This window comes from Schistocerca serialis, chromosome 7 (genome assembly GCF_023864345.2).
Source record: "Schistocerca serialis cubense isolate TAMUIC-IGC-003099 chromosome 7, iqSchSeri2.2, whole genome shotgun sequence".
NCBI lineage: Eukaryota > Metazoa > Arthropoda > Insecta > Orthoptera > Acrididae > Schistocerca > Schistocerca serialis.
The window spans coordinates 579655344-579677991 of NC_064644.1; the positions used below are offsets into that span (position 1 = coordinate 579655344).

Genomic DNA, 22648 nt, shown 5'->3' on the forward strand with positions numbered 1-22648 from the left:
TAATTTGTTCAAGAATCGCCCCAATAATAATTTTGTTTTCAAACCAAGCATTTTAACAAAACAAACATTTTATTGAAAGAAAATTTCCCATGCATTTCCTTAAAGAAAAAAATTACTTAAGTTCAAAGAATTTTTGCGATGCATTTCCTCCAAGCTATGGCGAAAAATAAGAGCAGATGCAATTTTACTGAGGTATTGCACAGGACCTAAGATCGACATTTCGGTCTATTTGCGTTTTCATTGTCACTGAGATTTCATTATCATTGAATTGTCTTACATTTTTCTGGGGAGCTTACACATGGCTCAGATTGTTGGTTCTCATTCACTGTCATTAAATTTTGTTTTTTGCTGGGAGTTTACACTTAGCACGATTTTCATTGTCATTTAAATATTGTCTTTAAAATTTTTGTGGGAAGGTTACACTAGGTTCCATTCGCAATAACATTTAATCTTTGTCTTTTCAAAATTTCTCCGGGGAGGTTACATCACTGTATTACTTCTGCGGGATAAAATCATTCCTTACCTCATGTAGACAAGTTATGTTCTGCAGTGCTCTTCACTGAATGTTTATTTATTCAACAAATCACGTTGCCCAGCTGTTGTGACGTCTCTGTGACTCTAAGTCAGGTGGACAAGAAGCAGAGCGAGTCAGATGATTTCCTTTTGTTACGCACGATTGACCATCTTAGAAGTCTGCTTCTCGTGGAAAGTTAGTTCTTTTTGCAACGAAAATTCGATTACCTTTAGTTCGTTTTCAGAAAACAATTCATTTGCTCAAAGAGAATAGTAATTTGGTGTGGCTCAGTGGCCTGGTGCCAGTCATTCTGTGCGACGCCACTTTGGTAACTTGCATTTTCCTAACCCACCCCAGTTATCCAACTGGGAAAGAGGACGTACAGTTTAACGTGGAATCTTAACCACTTGTCATTTCTCGTGAATCTCTACATGGGCGAGAGGAGAAGGCCGGGTTAAAGGCCGACTGGAAAAACCTGTGGTTCGCACGGGAATCTATCTTGAGACGTTTGGTTTTTTCTGGCACCCGCTTTACAGCGGATATTATTCGTATATTATTCGCATGAAACAGCTAGAAGTAGGTTTCGACGTGTCAAATAAACGTTAATGGATTTATTTTACTTATGCTTGATTTGTAATTTAACTGGGCATCAGAATAACGAGGGGAGGAGAAAGTAATGCTCCACTGGAAAATTCTGGCACAGCATTTAAGAAACTGCGTACCAAAATTAGAAGCGTTCTATGAATGAAAGAGTCAACTACAAAAATACGCAGTAAAGTTGTCGCAGTTCACTAAAAGAAAATAACCAGATTATATCTTTCTCGAAACTCGATCACACAGCAGATGCGAATGCCTTGAACGTAATTTCTAGTGAAGAAGATCACTTAGACATATCAGTTTCTGATTAATCCGTTGAAGAGTGCCAAGGTTCATGAACGGAGTCCAACGCCAGCTGGATCGGCGGAAAGAAATCGCAACACCAACAAGGAGTTGTGCAACACAAATGAAGATTGATGGGCGCATTTCTACATCTGAGAGATGATGTCTATTTAAATTTCGCGCCAGTCGCTAAGACTTCCGCTAGTACCGCCACTATGAGGACGCAAATGAGGTTAGCTTTGAATACACGCTGTAACGGTCATTTTCGTGATTAACTTTGAGACGACATGGTGAGTTGGTGTTAGTCAAGCATGCCTTTAAGACTACCGACACTCAAATGAGTTTGAACGAGGCGAGGAGCTGGATGTTCCTTCTCACATACTGCCGAGAGACTTCGCAGGAATGTAGCCACTGTACAAAATTGCTGGCGGTAGTGGTGACAGGACTGTACGGCTGAAAGAAGACCGGGCTGCGGACGGTCACGTGACAATGCTGAGAGAGAAGACTATCATGTTTGACGTAAGTCTCTGGCACATCTTACTGCATCTGTAGAAGCAATTTGAGCAGTAGTTGGCACCACAGTGCCATAACGTAGTGTTGCAAGTCGCTTACTTCAAGGAAAGCTCTGTTGCGTGAATTCCACTGACCCGAAACTACCGCTATCTACGACTTCAGCGTTGTTAGGCGGCAGCTCATTCGAGGGCAGGGTGGAGGTCCGTTGCGTTTTCTGATGACAGCTGGTTCTGCCTCGGTGCCACTGATGGCTCTGTATTTGTTAGGAGGAGGTCAGTTGAGGGCCTGAACCAATCTGTCTGTATGCTAGACAATCTACTACACGTGAAGTTTTGTTCTGGTATGCGATTTCGTATGACAACAGGCGCACTCTAGTGGTTATACCACCCACCCTGACTGTAAATTTGCACGTCTGTCCGATCTGGTGATGCGACCTGTTGTGCTGCCATTCATGAGGAGCATTCAAGGGGATAACGCTCGCCCACGTAACGCTTTTGTAACGCAACCTGCTCTGCAGAATGTCGACATCTTGCCCTGGGCTGCTCGATCACCAAATCTGTCTCCTGTCGAGCACATTAGGGACTTCATCGGACGACAACTCTCGTATCATCCACAACCAGCTTAGCCGTCCCTGTATTGACCGACCAAGTGCAGCAGGCATGGAACTCCATCCCACAAACTGACATCCAGCACCTGTACAACACAATGCATGCTCGTTTGCATGCTTGCATTCAACATTTTGGGGCATACACCGGTTAAAAATGTATCAGAATTTCACATCTGCGCTTACATTAATCTGTGATCCTGCAACGTTAATCAAATATTTTACCTAGAGAAACGTATTCCCAAAATTTCATTACTCTGTATTATTTACTTTTTGCTGTTGCGACGTTTTTCCTTCAGTATGTCTGCGAAAAAGACAAGAACTGACTGTGCATAGGGAGCCATGAAGTAGCGAGAGTCAAGTGAATCATGATGCTCAGTTAGAACAGAACACAAATTCAGGGTATTCGTACATTTTTACACAAGCAATCACAAAATATAAAATGAATAGGCATACAGAATTATGGAACTCACAATCGATCTACTGATTATCTGACGATTAAACGCTACACATCAGAGATAGCCTGTACCTAAGAAACTAGAGCCAATTGGGAAATCCGTTTCCAGATTGAGATTCAGCTTACCAAATATACCCAGTATACGCTCAGATATCCCTGGCAACAACAGCAAAAAAAAAAAAAATTTTTTTTGTAGAGCTGTGTTATTATAAAAACTTTGTTCTTTATTATGTAAGTGGAACTGAACAGTGGATTTACTTTCAAAACCTTTTCTTAAGAATTTATATACTGGCGATTCATCAAGAACATTAATACATTTAATCACACTATGTGAGCGTGGAAGTAGTTGCCAGTGGGTAACTGATGAAAACAAATTAATTTTTTTTCAATAAATGGAAATTTTATTCCTAAAAGCCCCCCTTATTTTCTTAAACAGATCTAAAATTATAATCAGAAAACACCCTGTAAATATCAAGTTACAACTTATTCAGAGGCACAAACAACTTTTTTTTTTTTTTTTTTTTTTTTGACAGTATGAGCTTTCGGGCTGAGAACCTTGCCGCTCCCTTTTAACACGGCCGTAGTCACGACCGCTCCAACAACCTCTGAAAGACTAAACTGGTGAAAATCTTCAACACACCAGATTACTTTAAACTAAAAATTCTAACAACTCACACAAACACATAAACTATGCACCCCGTAGGAGGGATGGAAATGGTACAAAGCACTCACATTACAAATTATTTGCCACCGAAACTGCAACTTGTTTTTAAAAGAACTCTTACGGTGGAAGGGTGGCAACTTTATATATTAAAATGACCATTTAAATAAAAACCCATGAAATGCAGTCTTACATAAAATGTACAAACATGCTCTACATTACACATATACCGCCCCTCAAGATGATAGGCAAGAAAAAAACATATTTCAGGAATTCGGCCTTTACACCTTAAGCAATAAATTCGTTAACACCGAATCCGGCAAACATGACAGAGGCAGCTATTAACGTACGGCAGACAGACAGACAGACAGACAGACACTAACTGCCTAACAAATGCGGACGGATGAAAGACGAGCAAGCTAGGGACGAGAGACTGACCAAGAAAACAAGTAGAATTTAACAAGTAAATGAAAAAAAAAAAAAAAACACATCACCAATCACTTAACTTGTAATAGGCTCTGAGCACTATGGGACTTAACATCTATGGTCATCAGTCCCCTAAAACTTAGAACTACTGAAACCTAACTAACCGAAAGACAGCACACAACACCCAGTCATCACGAGGCAGAGAAAATTCCTGACCCCGCCGGGAATCGAAACCGGGAACCCGGGCGCGGGAAGCGAGAACGCTACCGCACGACCACGAGCTGCGGACTAACTTGTAATAAACTGTGATTTCCCGAGGAGACCTGGCGCAGCACCCCCAAAACGCTTTCCCGAACCGTCCGCTGCCAGCCGCTTCAACGGACGCAGGAAGGCGCGCCGATCTCCCGGCTCACGGCATCGCAGCTCGCACCGGACAGAACGATGTCATGGGTTGACTCCTGTTGCTCTCGTGTCGACCGCGAAGCCACTACACCTCACTATACGGCGCGGCCGACTGGACTGACGTGACGACCTCACACGCGCCGACGCTCAAAACGGACAAGTCATCTCGTGTCTCAGTGCGCGACCGACCAACCGATCGATCCAACCGCCAATGAGCATTGCCTGAGCTAACTCGAGCAGACTGGCGACCTAACACATACTAGCACTCCGGACGACAGACAGACACTGACTGCCCCACACTGACCCGGCTGACCAACTGACCAGACACGCCTTGACTGACAGACTGACCGACTGCCGAGCTCATAGCGCCCCTTAAATGCACGTGAACAGGCAACTTTTCCCCTTTTCCACCAGAGGGAGACACGAAAGCTGCGATTGCCACAGCGGCGTCACCGCCAGAAACGGAAGGCGATTGCTTTACAAAATGTGTGTGAAATCTCATGAGACTTGTGGTGTCACCGCCAGACACCACACTTGCTAGGTGGTAGTTTTAAATCGGCCACGGTCCATTAGTACATGTCGGACCCGCGTGTCGCCACTGTGTGATCGCCGACCGAGCGCCACCACAAGGCAGGTCTCGAGATACGGAATAGCACTCGCCCCAGTTGTACGGACGACTTTGCTAGCGACTACATGGACGAAGCATTGCTCATTAGCCGAGCCAATAGTTAGAATAGCCTTCAGCTAAGTCAATGGCTACGACCTAGCAAGGCGCCATTAGTAAAATTGCATGTATCTAAAGAGTCTCACTTGTATCGCCACAATCTCCAGATGTACCAAAAGGATGGATTAAAGTTAAGTATTCCAGAAGCTACGTACTTTTCTTTGTAGCATTCATTACGTATCCTGTTTCAGACCTCACGCCATCCTGCTTTAGCTTAGCGCGTGCCTTTCGGCTTCCTCTCATTGTGTCTAGGCTGTCTTGTCTAGACACAACAAGAGTTAACTGCTAAGATCATCAGTCCCTAAGCTTACACAACCTAAATTATCCTAAGGACAAAGACACGCACCCATGCCCGAGGGAGGACTCGAACCTCCGCCGGGATCAGCCGCACAGTCCATGACTGCGGTGCGCTCTTCAAAACAGCAAATTTTACCATGGCTCAGGAACTATAACTATGAAAAAGCACTACCAATGGTAAATAGTGTTGCAAGAATACGGGCAGATCGAATGATACTTGATATTTTAAACGACAATTAGCTGAGGTCACTCAGGTCAGCTGACTGAAACGTTAGCTTCAAAGTGCCCCTCACCAGATTCATCTTCCTTTCGTGCTGTGTTCACACTAGAGTGAGCCAAAGGAAGCCACGGATACCTATGCACGGGCAGATGCCATCAGTCGGTGACTATCGTGAGACGCCAGGCGACAACATGTTCGAGATGAGGTCCCCTCAGTTGCTGCGTTCAAGGTGTGTGTCCTTCGACGGTGCCTCCAGTTGACGGAAGACAAAACAAAATATTAGTCATCGCCTTCAAACACGAGGCAAATACTCCACTGTCTCAGTCACACCAACTGAGTGACGGCGGATAATTATAAGGTCCAAGCCGCTGAAAAGTGGAAGGGCTCAGACAATGCTTACATTTGGCAGGTCGCTTCTGTAGAAGTGCATCTTAAAATTAAATTGATTTTTTTGCTCGATCCCCGCAGCCGTCCCCCCCCCCCCCCCCCCCCCTCACCGCGCTTTTGAGAAAACCATCTCTTAAGTCCATATGCACAATCGACGAGGAACTGGAGGGATCTATCATCAATTGAGTATTTTTCATCAACTTATATGGGGCATATCGCATATTTTTTCTAGAAATCGAGGGAAGAAGACATATTCCAGAGCACCAATTAGAAAAAACTGTTGAACGAAAGTGCCTTCGCTGTAGCGAGCAAATCTGTGGAGTGGAGAACTACTGTTCGTTCCAAGTTACATTCTGCGGATTTTTTTATTTGTATTTTCTCCGTTTCTTAACTTGTAGGCATAGGAGGATTACTAAGGTAAGTAAGGCAATAGGAAATGATAACAATGTAGGAAAAAGTACTCAAACGACTTGGATTAGTATAGTTATAAAGCTAGTCCTAATAGCTTTATATTATCTCTTTCACCTACTTCGTTACATGTCTTCAATTTCCTTAGAACAGGAAGGTGGACTGTAGTTGTTACGTAAATATTCGAAACAAATGTACGCAGGCTGCTGAGAACGTCTAAAGAATTGACCTTTCGCGCAAATACATCGTTCCTTTCGAAGACTTGTGGAGAAAAAATTTGTTCACTTACAAAAATATTTCTTTTGCAGGCAATTAATTTTAATGCATGGCCTGCATACAGTGACATTGTCTCAAAGTTAATCATGATTTATGCTACTTCCTGGCAGATTAAAACTGTGTGCTGGACCGAGACTCGAACTCGGGACCTTTGCCTTTCGCGGGCAAGTGCTCTACCAACTGAGCTACCCAAGCACTGCTCACGCCCGCTCCTCACAGCTTTACTTCTGCCAGTACCTCGACTCCTACCTTCCAAACTTTACAGAAGCAGTCCTGCGAGCCTTGTAGAACTAGCACTCCTGAATGAAAGGATACTGCGGAGACATGGCTTAGCCACAGCCTGGGGGATGTTTCCAGAATGCGGTTTTAGCTCTGCAGCGGAGTGTGCGCTGATATGAAACTTCCTGGCAGATTAAAACTGTGTGCCAGACCGAGAGTCGAACTCGGGACCTTCCAAACTTTACAGAAGCTCTCGTTCTGTAAAGTTTGGAAGGTAGGAGACGAGGTACTGGCAGAATTGAAGCTGTGAGGACGGGTCGTGAGACGTGCTTGGGTAGCTCAGTTGGTAGAGCACTTGCCCGCGAAAGGCAAAGGTCCCGAGTTCGAGTCTCGGTCCGGCACGCGGTTTTAATCTGTCACGGAGTTTCATATCAGCACACACTCCGCCGAAGAGTGAAAATCTCATTCTATGAATTATGCTGTGAATCTGTGGTATGTATCGATTCCTTTCGACCAGCGTCTTTAATGTCTCACAGGAGCTTCAAGTTTCCATCAGACGTGGACAGCGGTCGTGGGGTACCCGGCAGACCCAGTGGTCCGCTGCCGTCCCGCTCAGCCGCGCCTCCACCAGCTCTGGACTACGGGAGCGCCCTCTGCCTTTCCAGTGTAGGACGAGCGGTGGCAGCGAGGCAGCCCACACGCACTTGGAGCCCTTTTACTACAGCATCAAGGGTCGCGCTTAATTTACGGTATCTCATCCTCCTAATGATGGCTGGGCTGTTTCTTGCCGCGTTAATTGTAATTAGTTTTCATATGCTAGGAGAATTACGAGTTAACTAAATCTTTTGGTTGCTGTGTTAAATTGTTCACTAATCATTTCCGTTCCTGCCCAGCTTTTCCACGACGACAGCTGCAACAGCACTCTGCAGCCCACCTGCTCTTACCGTTGTGTACGAAGCAGTACACAACACTATCGAACCAGTCGTGCAATTTCAGAAGAAGACTGCATTTCTGAAGTGTACAAAAATAAAGTTTTTAGCGATAGCGATAAAAATCCCATGGCTAGTAAGTAGGTCTGCAGTTTGGTGGCATTACTCCTACCTGTGCAAGACAGTTGACATTCGTCATCTATAAACATGCTACCATATATGACAATTTATTCATCCCAGGATCCTCTCCCCCCTCCTCCATCCTGTTTTTTCCCCGCCTACCCTCTCTCTGCCTCCCTTCTCTTGCGTTTTCCTTTCTCTGCATTTCCCCATTTCCTCTCGCGTCTGCCCTGCTCCCCCCTTCTGAGTCCTCTCCCCTCGTCGTTTCTCTCCTCCCTCCCCCCCCCAACGCCTTTCGTTTTTCATCTCCTCCCCCCTTTTTTTCCCCCTCATCTGTCCAGGTCCCCCCCCCCCCCCCCCCCGACCTTAACTGTGCTGTGTCTTCATCGTGCAGACCTTTTAGTGGAGTGTTCCCAGTGATTGTTAAGTGTTGTGCGTCTTTTCCGAAGTGTTGCGAACCGACATCAAGCTGTCGCACGGTGTAATTTATACACTTCTGGAAATGGAAAAAAGAACACATTGACACCGGTGTGTCAGACCCACCATACTTGCTCCGGACACTGCGAGAGGGCTGTACAAGCAATGATCACACGTACGGCACAGCGGACACACCAGGAATCGCGGTGTTGGCCGTCGAATGGCGCTAGCTGCGCAGCATTTGTGCACCGCCGCCGTCAGTGTCAGCCAGTTTGCCATGGCATACGGAGCTCCATCGCAGTCTTTAACACTGGTAGCATGCCGCGACAGCGTGGACGTGAACCGTATGTCCAGTTGACGGACTTTGAGCGAGGGCGTATAGTGGGCATGCGGGAGGCCGGGTGGACGTACCGCCGAATTGCTCAACATGTGGGGCGTGAGGTCTCCACAGTACATCGATATTGTCGCCAGTGGTCGGCGGAATGTGCACGTGCCCGTCGACCTGGGACCGGACCGCAGCGACGCATGGATGCACGCCAAGACCGTAGGATCCTACGCAGTGCCGTAGGGGACCGCACCGCCACTTCCCAGCAAATTAGGGACACTGTTGCTCCTGGGGTATCGGCGAGGACCATTCGCAACCGTCTCCATGAAGCTGGGCTACGGTCCCGCACACCGTTAGGCCGTCTTCCGCTCACGCCCCAACATCGTGCAGCCCGCCTCCAGTGGTGTCGCGACAGGCGTGAATGGAGGGACGAATGGAGACGTGTCGTCTTCAGCGATGAGAGTCTCTCCTGCCTTGGTGCCAATGATGGTCGTATGCATGTTTGGCGCCGTGCAGGTGAGCGCCACAATCAGGACTGCATACGACCGAGGCACACAGGGCCAACACCCGGCATCATGGTGTGGGGAGCGATCTCCTACACTGGCCGTACACCACTGGTGATCGTCGAGGGGACACTGAATAGTGCACGGTACATCCAAACCGTCATCGAACCCATCGTTCTACCATTCCTAGACCGGCAAGGGAACTTGCTGTTTCAACAGGACAATGCACGTCCGCATGTATCCCGTGCCACCCAACGTGCTCTAGAAGGTGTAAGTCAACTACCCTGGCCAGCAAGATCTCCGGATCTGTCCCCCATTGAGCATGTTTGGGACTGGATGAAGCGTCGTCTCACGCGGTCTGCACGTCCAGCACGAACGCTGGTCCAACTGAGGCGCCAGGTGGAAATGGCATGGCAAGCCGTTCCACAGGACTACATCCAGCATCTCTACGATCGTCTCCATGGGAGAATAGCAGCCTGCATTGCTGCGAAAGGTGGATATACACTGTACTAGTGCCGACATTGTGCATGCTCTGTTGCCTGTGTCTATGTGCCTGTGGTTCTGTCAGTGTGATCATGTGATGTATCTGACCCCAGGAATGTGTCAATAAAGTTTCCCCTTCCTGGGACAATGAATTCACGGTGTTCTTATTTCAATTTCCAGGAGTGTATATATCTTGCGTATAGAATCCAGACTGTCATCGTGTTTTTTTAATTGTCTGCCTACTTTTTCCCTGTCTGCTTCCTGTGTATTTTATTATCATCACCTACCATTATTTTTATGTTTTAACTTTTCACAATTTTCCGCTGTTTTACATTTTACGTCATCATTTTATCCCCTGTTTTTATTTTTTCTTATCTTCTTATGTTTTAAAAATTCTGTAGGCTGAAGTGCGGCATACTAAGTTGCTGCCAGCCCGCCCCCTTCGGGGGGAATCGAAATCCAATAAACGAAAAAAACAAAAAATTCCAGGAATCCAACATGATACAAAACATGTAATCAGCAAACTATGGTTTTAAAATGTTCTCAATATATGTTTTGTATACTCAATTTTTCCAATTACCAGACTTGCGACAAGTGAAGTAAACATGTTTAGATAAGTCAGTTAAACTATTGACTTCTTCTATAACCCGAGGACCAAATTAATAATTAGTTCCTTATAAGCGCGGGTGAACTTTAGGCAAGAATGGAGTATTGTGCCAGATACGAAAGCATTAATTTATGTATGCTACCAACTGGAACAAGTGTTGGTTTTTCTTTCTTGTGCGACAATGTGTGGTTAATGCTCGTCTTCCTGGCAGTCTTACTCGGAATTGTTTTCACACAATTCATTACAAGTCCAAGTTGCTTGAAAAACTTACTTGCCTTCTTTCTTATGATTCCTTATTGATTTACTTACACCATTAATATCCTATTCGTGTCAGTTTAGATGCGGAATAAAATGCAAATGCAGGAAAAACTCCAGACCGCAACTCTGTGTATGTTGTACTTTGATGGAGAATGATGATCAGAGACGGGGTTGTCGTCAGGAGGGCCCTAAGGGTGTTTAATGGGCCGAACTTATTCTCTATGATGGAGGGGTTGAACAGCATTTTACGGCTGTTTGCTGACGGTGTTGTGGGGCACACAAAGGAGGATACCATGTGAATTGGACAGAATTTCTACTTGGTGTGGTAAATGGCATCTTTTTCTTAGCGTAGAAAACTGTAAGGTAATGCGAGTGAGTACGAAAACCAACCCTGTAACTATAGAAAACAGCGTTAGTAGTGTGCTGCTTGAACTAGTTACGTAGATTGTGTCTAGGAGTAACGATGCAAAGCAATGTGATCAGGTCATGTTATAAGTAGCGAAGCCTAATGCTCCACTACATTTTTCGTATGTTTTCTGAAAGTGTAGCTCATCTACAAGGCTAGTATGACCCGGTCTTGTGTACTTTTTAAGTGTTTAGGACCCCTAACAAGGCAGGTTAAAGAAAGACTTTGAAGTAAGTTAGAACCATATTGCTAGTTCTGTTAATGGTAGGTTCGATCAACATGCAGGTATTAGGAAGATACTTTGTGAACCCAACAGGGAACCACTGGATGGAAGACGATGCTCTTTTCGCAAGGTATTATTTCGGAGCCGGTGTCTGAAGCCGATTAGAGGTCGAGTCTACTCATTTTACGTTAAGAACTACGAAGGTAAGATGAGAGACATTAGGACTTGCACGAACAATACACATAGTCGTTTTTCCTATATTCTACTTGCGTGTGGAACAGAAAAAGAAAATGATTCACGTGGCCGTCACGAAATTAGACAGCTCATGGTCACACTCGCTGCCTGCGGTCCAGAGGCGCTAAGTGCCGTCATTCCTCCGCCTCCAGTGCTTTGTTGCCACATTGTTAACAGGTGCAGTAGTTCGGCTCCGTCTGGATGTTGTGCGCTCCCATGCGATATCGTGTTTTCGCGTGTAGTATCTGTCTTCCGTGGAATGGTGCCTTTACGTGTGTTTGGTAGCGTGCGAAGTGCAGAAGCAGGAGCTAGCATGTAGTGTTACTGCAGTCGATGTGCGTAAATGGCACAAAGAAATTCGAAAACAGTCTAACATACTAGTATCGAATGTACAGAGCTTTTTACTGATTTGGCTATCAGTGAAGGAACCATGAATAATATAAATTTGCACAAGTCCATAAAACAAATTCGTTTGGTATTTCTGAATCGATTGTATTCCACATCAACAGTGTAGTACCGTCGGCAGAATCTCTAGACGTGAGCATATGTTTAGAGTCTACAAGAAAGGAATATAAATGGAAACGGAAATCTATAGAATTTGACGATTTTCAGAAAAAGTTAATGTGTAAAACTGTACATAAACTTACTTCTCTTCGCTAAAACTAATCAGCCTCTGATAAGACATATTTTTAAAGATAAAGTAGTTGACTAATTCATCCCTCCCTCATCTCATACACTGGAGAGCTAGAGAAACTGGTATACCTGCGTAATATCATGTAGAGACCCTTCGTGAGCACGCCGAAGTGCCGCTACACGACGCGGCATGGACTCGACTAATGTCTGAAGTAGTGTTGGAGAGAACTGACACCATGAATCCTGCAGGACTGTCCATAAATCCGTATCATGGGGTGAACACCTCTTCTGAATAATGTTAATGTGCTAATAGTAAACTGCAGGAGCGTCTATAGAAAGGTCCCAGAACTGGTCTCATTAATAAACGGTCACAATGCCCATATAGAACTAGGAACAGAAAGTTGACTGAAACCAGACGTAAACAGTAATGAAATCCTAAACTCAGATTGGAATGTATACCGCAGAGACAGGCTGGACAGTGAAGGGGGAGGCGTGTTTATAGCGATAAGAAGTGCAATAGTATCGAAGGAAATTGATGGAGATCCTAAATGTGAAATAATTTGGGTGAAAGTCACGGTTAAAGCAGGCTCAGACATGGTAATTGGATGTCTCTATAGGCCCCCTGGCTCAGCAGATGTTGTGGCTGAGCACGTGAAGGATAATTTGGAAAATATTTCGTGTAGATTTCCCCACCATGTTATAGTTCTGGGTGGAGATTTTAATTTGCCGGATGTAGACTGGGAGACTCAAACGTTCATAACGGGTGGCAGGGACAAAGAATCCAGTGAAATTTTTTAAAGTGCTTTATCCGAAAACTACCTTGAGCAGTTAAACAGAGAACCGACTCGTGGCGATAACATATTAGACCTTCTGGTGACAAACAGACCCGAACTATTTGAAACAGTTTACGCAGAACAGGGAATCAGCGATCATAATGCGGTTACTGCATCGATGATTTCTGCCGTAAATAGAAATATTAAAAAAGGTAGGAAGATTTTTCTGTTTAGCAAAAGTAACAAAAAGCAGATTACAGAGTACTTGACTGCTCAACACAAAATTTTTCTCTCAAGTACAGATAGTGTTGAGGATCAGTGGACAAAGTTCAAAACCATCGTACAATATGCGTTAGATGAGTATGTGCCAAGCAAGATCGTAAGAGATGGAAAAGAGCCACCGTGGTACAACAACAGAGAAAACTGCTGGGGAAACAAAGGGAACTTCACAGCAAACATAAACATAGCCAAATCCTTGCAAACAAACAAAAATTACGCGAAGCGGAATGTAGTGTAAGGAGGGCTATGCGAGAGGCGTTCAATGAATTCGAAAGTAAAGTTCTATGTACTGACTTGGCAGAAAATCCTAAAAAATTTTGGTCTTATGTCAAAGCGGTAGGTGGAACAAAATGTCCAGACACTCTGTGACCAAAATGGTACTGAAACAGAGGATGACAGACTAAAGGCCGAAATACTAAATGTCTTTTTCCAAAGCTGTTCACAGAGGAAGACTGCACTGTAGTTCCTTCTCTAGATTGTCACACAGATGACAAAATGGTAGATATCGAAATAGACGACAGAGGGATAGAGAAACAATCAAAATCGCTCAAAGAGGAAAGGCCGCTGGACCTGATGGGATAGCAGTTCGATTTTACACAGAGTACGCGAAGGAACTTTCCTCCCTTCTTGCAGCGGTGTACCGTAGGTCTGTAGAAGAGCGTAGCGTTCCAAAGAATTGGAAAAGGGCACAGGTCATCCCCGTTTTCAAGAAGGGACGTCGAACAGATGTGCAGAACTATAGACCTATATCTCTAGCGTCGATCAGTTGTAGAATTTTGGAACACGTATTATGTTCGAGTATATTGACTTTTCTGGAGACTAGAAATCTACTCTGTAGGAATCAGCATGGGTTTCGAAAAAGACGGTCGTGTGAAACCCAGCTCGCGCTATTCGTCCACGAGACTCAGAGGACCATAGACACGGGTTCACAGGTAGATGCCGTGTTTCTTGACTTCCGCAAGGCGTTCGATACAGTTCCCCACAGTCGTTTAATGAACAAAGTAAGAGCATATGGACTATCAGACCAATTGTGTGATTGGATTGAAGAGTTCCTAGATACCAGAACGCAGCATGTCATTCTCAATGGAGAGAAGTCTTCTGAAGTAAGAGTGATTTCAGGTGTGCCGCAGGGGAGTGTCGTAGGACCGTTGCTATTCGCAATATACATAAATGACCTTGTGGATGACATCGGAAGTTTACTGAGGCTTTATGCAGATGATGGTGGGGTGTATCGAGAGGTTGTAACAATGCAAAATTGAACTGAAGTGCAGAAGGATCTGCAACGAATTGACGCATGGTGCAGGGAATGGCAATTGAATCTCAATGTAGACAAGTGTAATGTGCTGCGAATACATAGAAAGAAAGATCCCTTATCATTTAGCTACAAAATAGCAGGTCAGCAACTGGAAGCAGTTAATTCCATAAATTATCTGGGAGTACGCATTAGGAGTGATTTAAAATGGAATGATCATATAAAGTTGATCGTCGGTAAATCAGATGCCAGACTGAGATTCATTGGAAGAATCCTAATGAAATGCAGTCCGAAAACAAAGGAAGTAGGTTACAGTACGCTTGTTCGCCCACTGCTTGAATACTGCTCAGCAGTGTGGGATCCGTACCAGATAGGGTTGATAGATGAGATAGAGAAGATCCAACGGAGAGCAGCGCGCTTCGTTACAGGATCATTTAGTAATCGCGAAAGCGTTACGGAGATGATAGATAAACTCCAGTGGAAGACTCTGCAGGAGAGACGCTCAGTAGCTCGGTACGGGCTTTTGTTAAAGTTTCAAGAACATACCTTCACCGAAGAGTCAAGCAGTATATTGCTCCCTCCTACGTATATCTCGCGAAGAGACCATGAGAGGCCACACAGAAGTATACCGACAATCCTTCTTTCCACGAACAATACGAGACTGGAATAGGAGGGAGAACCGATAGAGGTACTCAGGGTACCCTCCGTCACACACCGTCAGGTGGCTTGCGGAGTATGGATATAAATGTAGATGTAGATTCCAACGCATCCAAGATATGCTCAATAATGTTTATGTCTGGGGAGTTTGGTGGCCAGCGGAAGTGTTTTAAAGGAGAAGAGTGTCCTTGGAGTAGCTGTGTAGCAATTCTAGACGTGAGCTGTGTCGCATTGTCCTGCTGGAACTGCCCGTCAAAACGCACAATGGACATGAATGGATGTACGTGATCAGACAGGATGCTTACTTTCGTGTCAGCTATCAGAGTCGTATCCAGACTTACCATGAGTCCCATATCACTCCAACTGCACACGGCCTGTACCATTACAGAGCCTCCTCCACCTTGAATAATCCCCTGCTGACACGCAGGGCCCATGGATTTATGAAGTCTCCATACCAGTGCACGTCCATACGTACAATTTGAAACGCGACTCGTCCGACCAGGCAATATGTTTCCAGTCATCAACAGTCCAAAGTCGGTACTGACGGGCCCAGGCGAGGCGTAAAGCTTTCTGTGGTACAGTCATCAAGGGTACACGAGTGGGATTCGGCTATGAAATCCCTTATCGATGATGTTTCGTAGAATGGTTCGCATTCTGTCACTTGTTGATGGCCTAGCATTGAAATCTGCAGCAATTTGCGGAAGGGTTGCACTTCTGTCACGTTGAACGATCCTCTTCAGTCGTCGTTGGTTCCTTTCTTGCAGGATCTTTCTCCACTCACAGCGATGTCGGAGATTTGATGTTTTACCGGCTTCCCTATTTTCAAGGTGCACTCGTGATATGGTCGTGGGGGAAAATCCTCGCTTCATCGCTGCCTCGGACATGCTGTGTCTCGTCGCTCGAGAGCTACTTTCACACCAGGTTCAGACTCACTTAAACCTTGATAACCCCGCATTGAAGCAGCAGTAACCGATCTAACAACTTTGTCAGATCCTTGTTGTCTTATATAGGCGTTGCCGACCGCAGCGCCGTATTCTGTTTACACATCTCTGTATTCAAATAGACATGACTATACCCGTTCGTTTGGCGCTTCAGCGTATATACCCGCATGTACGAGAACGTGCTGATAAGTAAGGTGTCCAAATATTTTACATGAAAAAGTTTAAAGCTTTCTATAAAAAACAATCGTTATTAGCATTCTACATCTTTATTCTTCCTGTCTACAATTTATTTCTCATCATAGTGATCGTGGCATCAAACACATTTCTACAAACGAGAGACCAGTTTGTTGATACCGTAACTGTTGAATGATTTTGTTGAAGGAGCCACAATCTCATATCTGCTTGCACTGATTCACTGCTGTCAAAGTGAAGTCCTGTAAGATTTTATTCAAGTTCTGGAAACAGACGAAAATCGGATGGGGTCAAGTCAGAACTGTGAGGAAGCTGATCGATGGCAGGATATTTAATCTCAAGTAACAGCACTGTATAAACGCATACATTATGTATCGATGCCTCGACGTGCTAAAATATCTCTCCCCGTACAGGAATAACAAAATGTGTCAGAGTATAAGTTGTGGACTTCTTGATACATGGAAGTCTGGATAGGTCGCTGAAGCGTGCTCGGATAGCCGAAGCAATTAAGGCGAACGCTTGCAATAGCTCGGAAATCTGGGTTGGAGTCCGATACCGGCACAAATTTACGTGTATCACTATTGAGTAGCAGATCAGAAGACCAGCTGCGGCCAAGGCTTACGCAGTCAGCGAATATATTTCGAAATATTCCATAGAGCTATGGCTCGTCAACTGTATCTGTTCTCTCAGGCATGCACATACGGTTTAAAAATCTATGAGACGTATGACGATAATAACACTGGTCTCAGCTCGTCACAGTCTCCTCCTGTCTGTGACAATTCAAGTAACGTTATGACAGTGATACATGGAAGTACACATTGTCACATAGGCAAGACTATGTTGGTCCGGGGAGTTTGCACGTATAGCTGAAGTGTCATCATCAATGCTGTCGACGACCTCCTGAATGGCTGTTTTCAGCTCAGCAACAATTTTGGGTTTATTGCTGTACACCCTGTCTTTAATATAGCCCCACAAAAAGGAGTGGCATGTGTTCAGATTCGGACAATAAGGAGGCCAATCGAGTCCCATGCCAGTGGCCTCTGGGTACCGCAGAACCAGAATGCGGTCCCCAAAGTGCACCTCGAGGACATCAACACTCTCCTGCTCCCATGGGGTCGATCTCCTACTTGCATGAACCACATCTTGTCGAAATCAGGGTCACTTTGAATAGTGGATATAAAATCATCTTCCAAAACTTTCACGTACCGTTTGGTAGTCACCGTGCCATCAAGGAATATCGCACCGATTATTCCGTGACAGAACGCTGCACACCACACAGTCACCCGTTGAGGATCAAGAGACATTTCGATGGCGAAATGCAAATTCTCGCTCTCCCACACACGCCAAATTTGCTTATTGACGAACTCATCCAAATGAAAGTGGGCTTCGTCGCTATACCAAATCATACTGCGCGTACTAATTCCCATCATGCACCGCGGCCAATCGTGTCCTAATGCACACCATAAGTTACGACTATTTTGCTTCATATAGTTTAATAATTGTCGCCCTGTCAGTACTACAAGCCTAGGCGGACATATGTGACGTCCGTTGGTGTTCGTTACGTCATATACAAAGGAAATTATATATATGTTGTTGTTGTGGTCTTCAGTCCTGAGACTGGTTTGATGCAGCTCTCCATGCTAATCTATCTTGTGCAAGCTCCTTCATCTCCCAGTACCTACTGCAACCTACATCCTTCTGAATCTGCTTAGTGTATTCATCTCTTGGTCTCCCTCTACGATTTTTACCCTCCACGCTGCCCTCCAATGCTAAATTTGTGATCCCTTGATGCCTCAGGACACGTCCGACCAACCGATCCCTTCCTCTAGTCAAGTTGTGCCACAAACTTCTATTCTCCCCAATCCTATTCAATACTTCCACATTAGTTACGTGATATACCCACCTAATCTTCAACATTCTTCTGTAGCACCACATTTCAAAAGCTCCTTTTCTCTTCTTGTCCAAACTATTTGCTGTCCATGTTTCACTTCCATAAATGGCTACACTCTATACAAATACTTTCAGAAATGTCTTCCTGACACTTAAATCTATACTCGGTGTTAACAAATTTCTCTTCTTCAGAAACGCTTTCCTTGCCATTGCGAGTCTACATTTTATATCCTCTCTACTTCGACCACCATCAGTTATTTTGCTCCCCAAATAGCAAAACTTTACTACTTTGTGTCTCATTTCCTAATATAATTCCCTCAGCATCACCCGACTTAATTCGACTACATTTTATTATCCTTGTTTTGCTTTTGTTGATGTTCATCTTATATACTCCTCTCAAGACACTGTCCATTCCATTCAACTGCTCTTCCAAGTCCTCTTCTGTCTCTGACAGAAATACAATGTCATCGGCGAACCTCAAAGTTTTTATTTCTTCTCCCTGGATTTTAATACCAACACCAAATTTTTCTTTTGTTTCCATTAGTGCTTGCTCAATATACAGATTGAATAACATCGGGGAGAGGCTACAACCCTGTCTCACTCCCTTCCCAACCACTGCTTCCCTTTCATGTCCCTCGACTCTTATAACTGCCATCTGGTTTCTATACAAATTGTAAATAGCCTTTCGCTCCCTGTATTTTACCCCTGACACCTTCAGAATTCGAAAGAGAGTGTTCCAGTAAACAATGTCGAAAGCTTTCTCTAAGTCTACAAATGCTAGAAACGTGGGTTCACCTTTCCTTAATCTATTTTCTAAGATAAGTCGTAGGATCAGTATTGCCTCACGTGTTCCAACATTTCTACGGAATCCAAACTGATGTTCCCCGAGGTCGGCTTCTACCAGTTTTTCCATTCGTCTGTAAATAATTCGCGTTAGTATTTTGCAGCTGTGACTTATTAAACTGATAGTTCGGCTATTTTCGCTTCTCTCAACACCTGCTTTCTTTGGGATTGGAATTATTATATTCTTCTTGAAGTCTGAGGGTATTTCGCCTGTCTCGTACATCTTGCTCACCAGATGGTAGAGTTTTGTCAGGACTGGCTCTCCCAAGGCCGTCAGTAGTTCCAATGGAATGTTATCTACTCCCGGGGCCTTGTTTCGTCTCAGGTCTTTCAGTGCTCTGTCAAACTCTTCACGCAGTATCGTATGTCCCATTTCATCTTTATCTACATCCTATTCCATTTCCATAATATTGTCCTCAAGTACATCGCCCTTGTATAGACCCTCCATATACTCCTACCACCTTTCTGCTTTCCCCTCTTTGCTTAGAACTCGGTTTCCATCTGAGCTATTGACATTCATGCAAGTGGTTCTCTTTTCTCCAAAGGTCTCTCTATTTTTCCTGTAGGCTGTATGTATCTTACCCCTAGTGAGAAAAGCCTCTACATCCTTACATTTGTCCTCTAGCCATGCCTGCTTAGCCATTTTGCACTTCCTGTCGATCTCATTTTTGAGACGTTTGTATTCCTTTTTGCCTGCTTCACTTACTGCATTTTTATATTTTCTCTTTTCATCAATTAAATTCAATATTTCTTCTGTTACCCGAGGATTTCTACTAGCCCTCGTCTTTTTGCGTACTTGATCCTCTGCTGCCTTCACTACTTCATCCCTCAGAGCTACCCATTCTTCTTCTACTGTATTTCTTTACCCCATTCCTGTCAGTTGTTCCCTTATGCTCTCCCTGACACTCTGTACAACCTCTGGTTCTTTCAGTTTATCCAGGTCCCATCTCCTTAAATTCCCACCTTTTAGCAATTTCTTCAGTTTTAATCTACAGTTTATATATATATATATATATATATATATATATATATATATATATATATATATATAAAATCGTGTAATTCTTTCTGCAATACAATCAAAATAATTTGTTTCAATGAATATTTTTTTTCATTTTAATTTGTGTGACTGTGGTACTTTCTTTTAGTAACGTGTAATTTTATTTTTAATTTATCAGCATGATTCTTTCTCTCAGGGATATTGACTTTTCTTATCACTTTTATTTACGTGCATAAGTAAATATAAAACGGTTTCTTGAAGAGCCTCAGTTATTCATGTACCAACTTTAGATTTTGAACGTGATGACTAAAATATAGTTGCCGTTAACTGAATTGAATGTAATTTTGTTAATTTCTATTTACTGATTGCAAAGCAAGGCTTGAGAGAATTTCGATTGTTGCTGTGGAGCGGCCAAGATAAAACTTAGTGAACTCATGGAATCTGTATAGTTTAAAAATATGAACGTTAACGTAAATTAATTATCTGCTGCAATTTAAAAAGGTTCTTATAACGAAATCTCTCGCATTTGCAGTTACTGTTAACACTGAAAAATAAATTAATACTTCGGTGCGTAATGGCCGACCAGAGGCTGCATCGTAAGGTGAGCTTCTCGCAGCGCAAATTACTGAAAAAATGCTTATTAAAAATACTTAGCCACTGCGAGCATTTGAGGTGACAACTATTACAAAGAAATTCATTTTGTAATAACAATAACAAGTTTATTTTAGCAATAAATACGAATAACTTACATAAAATATGTGTAGCCGTTCAATCACTGCCTTTCGTATAACGAAACAAAACAGTGTCCCACAAAATACGTCATTCCTCCTCGGCCGTACAATCGCGCCTCTTTCGATCCTTTTTTATTTTCATAGACATTAAATAAAGATGCTATCACTGCATATTAGTTGTTTCAAGAACATAAACTATATCTTTTACACTAATTATATTCATAAAATACGTAAACTACGATTTACAACCGCTAAAAATGTCAATATTTATGTGACGTACCGTCACACATACCATGAAAACAACTTTGGTCTCGATTCGTCGCTGTCTGATCCTTCCTGTAGCGGGAATGCCAGTAATGTTGCGACCATTAAGTGACGACGAGTTTACTCGACTACAGTACAGGGCTGTAGACGGTGCGGCATGGAACGTTTTGGTAGGTCTGCTTAGCATGTACGGATTGTGAAGTGGTCCAGCACGTGGCAGGTGGTCTGCCCGGCTGCAGCTCCGAGCTCCGCTCACCGGCTGGCAGGGAGTGCCTACATCGGCGCCAGTGGTAGCGGGACTGCGAGTAGGCGTATTTGCCGTATGCTGCTGTGTGGCGAACCTGTTGGGTGTACCCACACATGGGTGAGTAACATCATACCGTACGACGGGTCAATTACTGTGCAATGCACGTTTGCTAGGATTTTATCGAGACGCTCTGCCTTTTAGATTCATGTGTGAATCTAACTTACCGGAGGGAGTTGTTATAAAAAGCAACTGGATTTTCCATTGTATTCTTATTTCCTAAAACGCCCTGCCCCTGATACTGCAGAATGGGTAATCCCAGTAAGTAATTATGTCCGAAAATTTAAACAAGTTGATCCCTGTAGCAGTGATTAACAGCATGCAGCGTATAATGCACAGGCGCTGAATTACCAAAATTTCTGTGGGTGCATATCAATAGCGTAATGTGGTATAATTTTTCAGCGTAATTTCGATATTTTTTAAAATCTCTACCTTTTTTTACTTTTATTTATAACATTTTATGAACACTACCTGTGTCATAAAGGACTATGCTGTGATAAAGTAAAATATACCAGCACAATAAAGGATATGATTACTGGGGCAATTCTGGGACGAAAGCGACGCACTGACCAAGTGTGTGGCCACACAATGGCCTCTATGACGCCCTGGCCAACAAGGGCTGTAACTCTAGTGAGTTTGGTTTGTAAGGATAAATTACTGTAATGAATATTCTCAACACACGTAAAAAAATCTTAACATTAATTTATTCTTTCTGTATAAAACTATTAGTCTGTATTTCAACTTTTAATTCACTGATAAAGTGCCAGTTAGATCTGTAATTATCATATATTATGTACTTTAAACAATTTACGTGCACTGTCATTGCAGGAGTCAATGATTATAAACACGTTACTAAAAGAAAATACCATAGTCACACAAATTAAAATGAAAAAAATATTCATTGAAACAAATTATTTTGATTGTATTGCAGAAAGAATTACAGGAAATGTATTGGCAATCGCGACTGTGAAAGATCATCGCCTGTTTATTGGAATGACGACAATGAAAATTTATGCCGGATGGGGACTCGAATCCGGATGTCCCGTTTCAAGCGAGAAGTCGCGTTAATCGCCTTTTTTTTTTCAATTGTCATCCTTGCGCAGGAGCTATGCTAATCTTCTCTGTATCGTTACAATTTTAGTATCAAGCGAGTACAACGATTCGGCTGTCCCTGATTCAGTGACGGCCAAACCAAATCTTCCATATGTTGTCGTCCATGTATCTAAACCTGCACATGCACGGTTACGTCCAGGAAGTACATATTTATTGAGAGTAGAAGGACTGGTATTGACGAATAAATACGAAATAGCAGTGCCTGTGTTATTATCAAGTGTGATGCATGTCCGAATGAATGTTGTATGGCAATTCTTAACAATACAGCCACTGCTGTTTCGTAG

The 22648-nt window shown here is 43.7% G+C and overlaps 1 non-coding gene across 1 annotated transcript; it reads right to left on the reverse strand.

The window, feature by feature from the left end:
• Window positions 1–22308: 22308 nt before the first annotated feature.
• On the reverse strand, window positions 22309–22415 carry LOC126413595 (U6 spliceosomal RNA). The gene has a single exon (XR_007575381.1). It is a non-coding gene; the product is annotated as a U6 spliceosomal RNA (small nuclear RNA).
• Between the last annotated feature and the right edge of the window lie 233 nt (window positions 22416–22648).